The following is a 6,000-nucleotide window of genomic DNA, read 5'->3' as shown; positions in this document are numbered from 1 at the left end:
ACCCCGAGCTAAGCGCTCCTCTGGCCAGCTAAAGTTTTTTAAAGTCACTCTGCTCACTGCTGCTTGCTGCGCCAGGGGAGCGTTTAGCCCGGGCATTTGAGGCTAGTTCCGGGACATGGGACACAGAGCCTCAGACTGGGACTGTCCCGGTGAAACCGGGGCGGGTGGCGACCCTAACTGGCTCCTTAGCTTAGATGCCTTCTTTTTCAATTAAAGATAGCAAGAGAATGAATAAAAAGTGATAATAGGAGTAAATTAGAAAGTTGCTTAAAATTGCATGCTCTATCTGAAAAACGAAAGAAAAAAAATTGGGTTGTGTCCCTTTTAGTCTGTAATTTTATAGTATAAGCTGATTGCTGACATTATTTATACAACAAACTCCTAGCTGTGAAAAACTATTTTTTATTATTATTATTTTTATTGAGATAGAAATAAATTTGGACATACACTTCCAATATAAGAGTGTGAAACACAAATTTACCCATATGACAACAGTTTCCAATAGAGGTTGGAACAATCAGAGAACAAGAACTACTATAGACCTATAGTCATACAAAAGACTCAAGTAAACCAACTTTATGTTTTTAATAAAGTTAAATGTACTAAATATTAGATATAATATAAATAAAGTTAAATGTACTAAATATTAGATATGAAATAAATCAGAAATCTACTCAAAACGTATTAGGTACCAATATATATATATATATATATATATATATATATATATATATATATATATATATATATATATATATATACACACACATATATATACACATATATACATACACACACACACACAATGCCACTGTAACAGGATGAAACCACTTTTAGGCTCAATCACTATTCACGGGGGGGGGGGGGGGGGGAGAAAAATATATTTATATTAGAAAGAGGCCACTATAGGAGCTCTACTATGAGTTCTAAGATATCTAACATCTGTAGTATAAGTAGCTAGGGAATATAAATCCAAACCATATGGGGACATTCAACCGTGATATAGACAAGATAAACAATAATGGAGAAAGTAACTTTACCCCGTGCCCATAGTACCAAAATATTAATCTCTATGACATGTGTTTGTTAATAATTCGTGTCATGACAGGATGGGATAAATGCCCAATATTAGACTAGGTATAGAGGGGAGAACTTGTGTACCAAAAGGAACTACCATATTATCCCTTTGATGGGCAATTAGAGAGGAACTACTCACCGGTGTATATATCCTGTACACATATCACAATGAAAGTCAGCACAAACAATATAAAAAAAAAGTACAATCTAGTCACCATTTTACACGTGCATTTACATAAGAACCCCTATTTCAAATGCATTGCAGATTGATAGGTTATGAATGATGATATTTCGTTGTACTCACTAGCAACTATTGGATTAAAATATTCCTAGAAACATCATTCAGCCATCTTTAATTTGGGCACAAAATATTCAAATTCCAACCACCTAAAAGACAGCTGCATCTCCATATCCGCCCAAAGAGGTTGGGCTTCTAAAGATTTAGCGGCTGTTCATGTATCAGGTCCAGCTGATTGGATATCACAGACATTCCTGAACTAGAGCTAGAGGTTTTTTTTTCTTCTGTTCGGTCGTTGATTGGTCTAATGTTGTATAGCTGGCCGATCTCGGATTTCTGATTGGTGGTCTATTGAGAGAGGCGTGTCAATGTGAGTTTGTCTCAGGTTGCTACTTATGAGCAGCGGAATTTTTGGGACCGGAAACCGAAAGGGTGAGAAAGTAGTTTTGTGTGTTATTGGTATATTTGGGTAAAATGTCAATTTGTTTTAATTGTTTAGAGAAATCAGATTTGAACGTAGTCTGCATTTGCCCATATTTTTGTATTTATTGCAATGTCCGCGTTTGTCTGTTGATTCTGATGCAGATAACGATTACTGGAGCAGCAATGGTTTTTATAGGGCTTTTGTAATGCATCACTATTTATTGCAATACCTTATGTAAGCATATACATTAATGTGTATATATAGTACATTTACATATGGTATATTGTGTGTAACTGTGTATGTGTGTGTATATATATATATATATATATATATAATACAAACACACAATTATTTATCCTTACTATTTAGGGAATGGGTGGTCGTTCATGCCTTTAGTGACTGGAAAGGATGTGAGGGGTCGGTAAAGGGTGGTGGCCCATTCCACATACCAAACAGTGAGGAAGTTGGGCTGTTTCTTTCTTAGAACAGTTTTGTCTAATAACAAAAAGAGCTTTTGCAATTCTTAGAATTTTTTTATGCCGTTTAGCTATTAAAAAATATATTGCTTTTGTTTTGTTTTTTTTGTTTTTGTTTTTTTACAAAAATAGTATTTTAAGTATTGGTGCAAATGGTCTAGTTGATATAAATTGTCATAATAATTACTCTTAGAAAAAGTGGTTTGAAAACTGAAACATAAACCCGAGCCACATTATAATATAATCTGTGTATTCTGCACAGTAGCACACAATTGTACAATGTAATCAAATAGATTTGGGTAATTGGTAGCCATACAGGGGGGAAAAACACTCCTTAGTGTTATTGGGATAGTCTTGCGAGAATAATGAATTGTATCTGTCACATTGTGTCAGGTATTCTTAGCTAAGCAGTATGCAAGAATCCCTAAGTCAGTGTATGTGTGTGGTTAATTTGCATATAGTCCCTTCCGCATTTGGTATTTGACAGTTTCACACACATTACCAATGTATAACCTCAAGTGTTATTGTTGAAAATGACTGTGTGCAGAATTTTTTGTGTGTGCATTTGCTGCATCTGAAAGTGGGTATTTTGAATATAAAACAAATGTTCTCTTGCAAATATTTTTTTATGCTTGCATAGGCTTGTCCCCATGTGCTTTGTCATAGTGAGGAACTTAGCTGTATCAATTGTGTGCAACATGCATTTCCTCCTAGATTCAATATAGTTTTAATTCTGTTCAGAGAGAACGGCTAGTACAACCTCCATGAGACTCGCGTAAATCAATTGACAAGTCTGATGAGCAAATATTCCTTACATCTTACTTATACATAGTAGTGCATTAAAATCTATTCCATTTTGTGCTCTCTTGCTTTATTAAATGGATATATATATACACCACACACACACACTCTGCATAGTTACATAGGTCACTTTAAAATTGCCATCACCACATGTTATCTTGCTACAAGCAGTTTATTTTCTGTCACATGATCTTTCTAATACAGGAGGCTTTGCTAGAATGCAGTAAATGTGTTTCTGAGATCTTTATAGATAGTTATGCAATAACTGTAACAGGGTTTTTGGTATAAAATAAATAAAATAGGGTTAGGGCAAACCGCTCAAATATTACTCAAACTTGAAACATTCATTAGCCTTTAACCCTTTCTTTTTAGTTTCTGAATTGTAAAGCTCTAACTCCCCCCACACATTTCCTTCTATGGCTGTATCTATGTCTATTGTTATTTTGGAAGAATGCAAAAATACATATGGATTATCTTCTGGAGCATGCCTAGAAGCTGTGAACTCCAGTTGAAATACAATGCCTGTGTCTAAACACTGATAAGGGGGTGGAGTTGGCTGCTCTAGGCAACTTAGCTATTTAATTTTGCTTATTTTAAAAAATTATTTTAAAATACTTGCCAGCAATTTTTAAACAATGTTTTTATGCAGACTATTTTTAATTAATTAGCCCTTTCAGGATATGCACAGATCTCAACCTGTTTTATGACCCTTTAATTAAAGGAACAGTCAACCTAACAATTCTGCTAAGTGATATATATAAAGTGTAAATCGATCATTGTGTACAAATGTAGCCCAATTTTGTGATCTTTATCGTTTGCAAGTAAAAGCACTTACTGTTTGCGCTGCTGCCGTTTGAAAATGTCCGTTTGGCCCCTCCCCTATTTTGTAATCACCTACATCATCATCTTCATGGAATAGCAGTCACTTATCGATCCTCCTCATAACCTTCTTTAGCGCATGCGCAATGAGCCTGTTATACTGAAGGGGGAACGTTTGTAACCATGTAATCACTGTGTAGTATATATTTAGCCCTTTTGTGACAGGGTTAAAGTGCCTACATCGGAACAACTGTTCCGATGTAGACAAATTGAAACGATGCGATCGTGCATCCGATCGCAAGATTTAAATTATTGGATTGCATCTGGGGGGCGTCCCTACAATTTTAGTAACGCCCTCCAGACCGCGATCAAATCCTAGATGCACAGAAGGCTTCAGGACAGCCGTTAGCTATGACGTTCTATTCCGTCATGACGGCTTTAAAGCCCAGTGTAATTATGACGGAATAGAACGGCATAACGGCATTAAAAGGTTAAGAACAGAATCTGAGCTCTTTTTTTGCAAAATAAATAATCTATATTGTAATGTGTTTAGATTTCAGTTTTTAGTTTCAAGTATTACCGAACCAATCCAGCCTTTCAGAGATGAAGTAGATCAAGAACAGGCAACACAAGTAATTGTATAGTGTATTGATGTTTTGTTTTACTTAAACATTTTACAGGGAGAATGAACGGAGTCCCTTAAAGGGACATGTTACTTGGCATAAATTCCCATCTTTCCTTGGTGCCACTGGGAGATAGGAAAAGTTTTATGAAATGCACTTGTTTTTCTTTAGTTAAAATTAAGATCAACGTGAACGCATCAGACTAAGTGCTCTGTGCGCAACAACCATTTAGCTGCTCTTTTTACATTTTTAACAACATTCCAATTTACTTTCTCTTTGTATCCTTTGTTAAAGAGTAATCCTTGGTGTGCATGTGTCTTTAGCCAGCTGGCAGCAGTGTCTGCAACATTGTTTATAGCCATGTTACGCATTTGCCAACACTGCTGCTAAAGACACATGCATACTCCTCAGAGCCCATCAGCCTACCTAACTTTACACTTCACCAAAAGATACTAAGAGAAGAAAGCAAATTTAATGATAGAAATAAATTGAAAAGTTATTTTAAATTGCATGCTCTGTCTGAATCATGGATGTTTAATTTTGACTTTTAGGGCTGCAAGTAACGATTATTTTCATAATCGATTAAACGGCCGATTATTTTTTTTTTTCGATTAATTGACTAATCAGATAAAAAATAAATACATTTTTCCTATATTTAAAATATAATCCAAATACTGAGTGTTATAAATATAAACTTCCAACTAAAACTTTACATTAAAACAGTTGGTCCAATTTTTTAAGCAGCAGAACAAACTGTTTGAAAAGCTGTAGAACTAGTAAAAGGTAGACTACCACTGTTTATAACATTCTGTTATTCACTCTTTCAGAAACTTTGCATTGAAATGCAAAAATGTCAACATGATCACATGCTCCTGGCTGAGGCTGGCTTGCTATTTTGCAAGGTATTTTGCCTGCAGCAGAGAAGAGGCGCTCCGATGGTGTTGAGGTGCCAGAGATGCATAAATAGGGTTTTGCCAATTTCACCAAGGTGGACTATTATCTTTGTTAGCTCTCCACTAATGCAAGGGGCCTCTCAACAAAGTAAGCCTCATAAAAATATCTTGAATATCTGTATGCATTGGTAAATAACCATCTATAAGTTTAGGGGGGAGAATATCTAGTGCACTCTTAAAATAACAGATACATACTTAAAGAGGTTGAATTTGGTACATATTCCAATTAATTAAAAATAGAAGGGGGAAAAAAAGGCAAAACGGCTAGACTATATATCAGTAAAAGGACACAGCCTTACACATTTATCTATAGAGTACATATAATCAGCAATAGCAAGCGATGCGCTAAAAATGGTGCAAATGGGTAATAGTGACATCAATTCATATGACAAATGCCATCAATCTAGGGCTAGGTGTAAATAACAAGCTTGGCACTATATCTTGCAAAGCATAGTCCCAAATCACCTGATTTTATATAAACAATCCAATTAATGACTCCTATTTTATTTCTGGGTTGCACATACGACAAGAGTAGTTGTAAACTTTGATGCTAAAGTGCCCGGTTTTTAAAAATTCTGTTAAAAACGGG

The 6,000-nt window shown here is 35.3% G+C and overlaps 1 protein-coding gene across 1 annotated transcript in view; it reads left to right on the top strand.

Moving 5' to 3' along the window:
• Nucleotides 1-1,661: 1,661 nt before the first annotated feature.
• SEPTIN2 (septin 2) overlaps nucleotides 1,662-6,000 on the top strand; it is a 126,269-nt gene continuing 121,930 nt past the window's right edge. The window contains exon 1 of the mRNA XM_053709898.1: nucleotides 1,662-1,747. The gene's annotated coding sequence lies outside the window, so the exon portion shown is untranslated. The remainder of the gene's footprint in view (nucleotides 1,748-6,000) is intronic.

This window comes from Bombina bombina, chromosome 4, assembly GCF_027579735.1.
Source record: "Bombina bombina isolate aBomBom1 chromosome 4, aBomBom1.pri, whole genome shotgun sequence".
In the NCBI taxonomy this organism is placed as follows: domain Eukaryota; kingdom Metazoa; phylum Chordata; class Amphibia; order Anura; family Bombinatoridae; genus Bombina; species Bombina bombina.
This window is presented reverse-complemented; position numbering and strand designations above follow the sequence as displayed.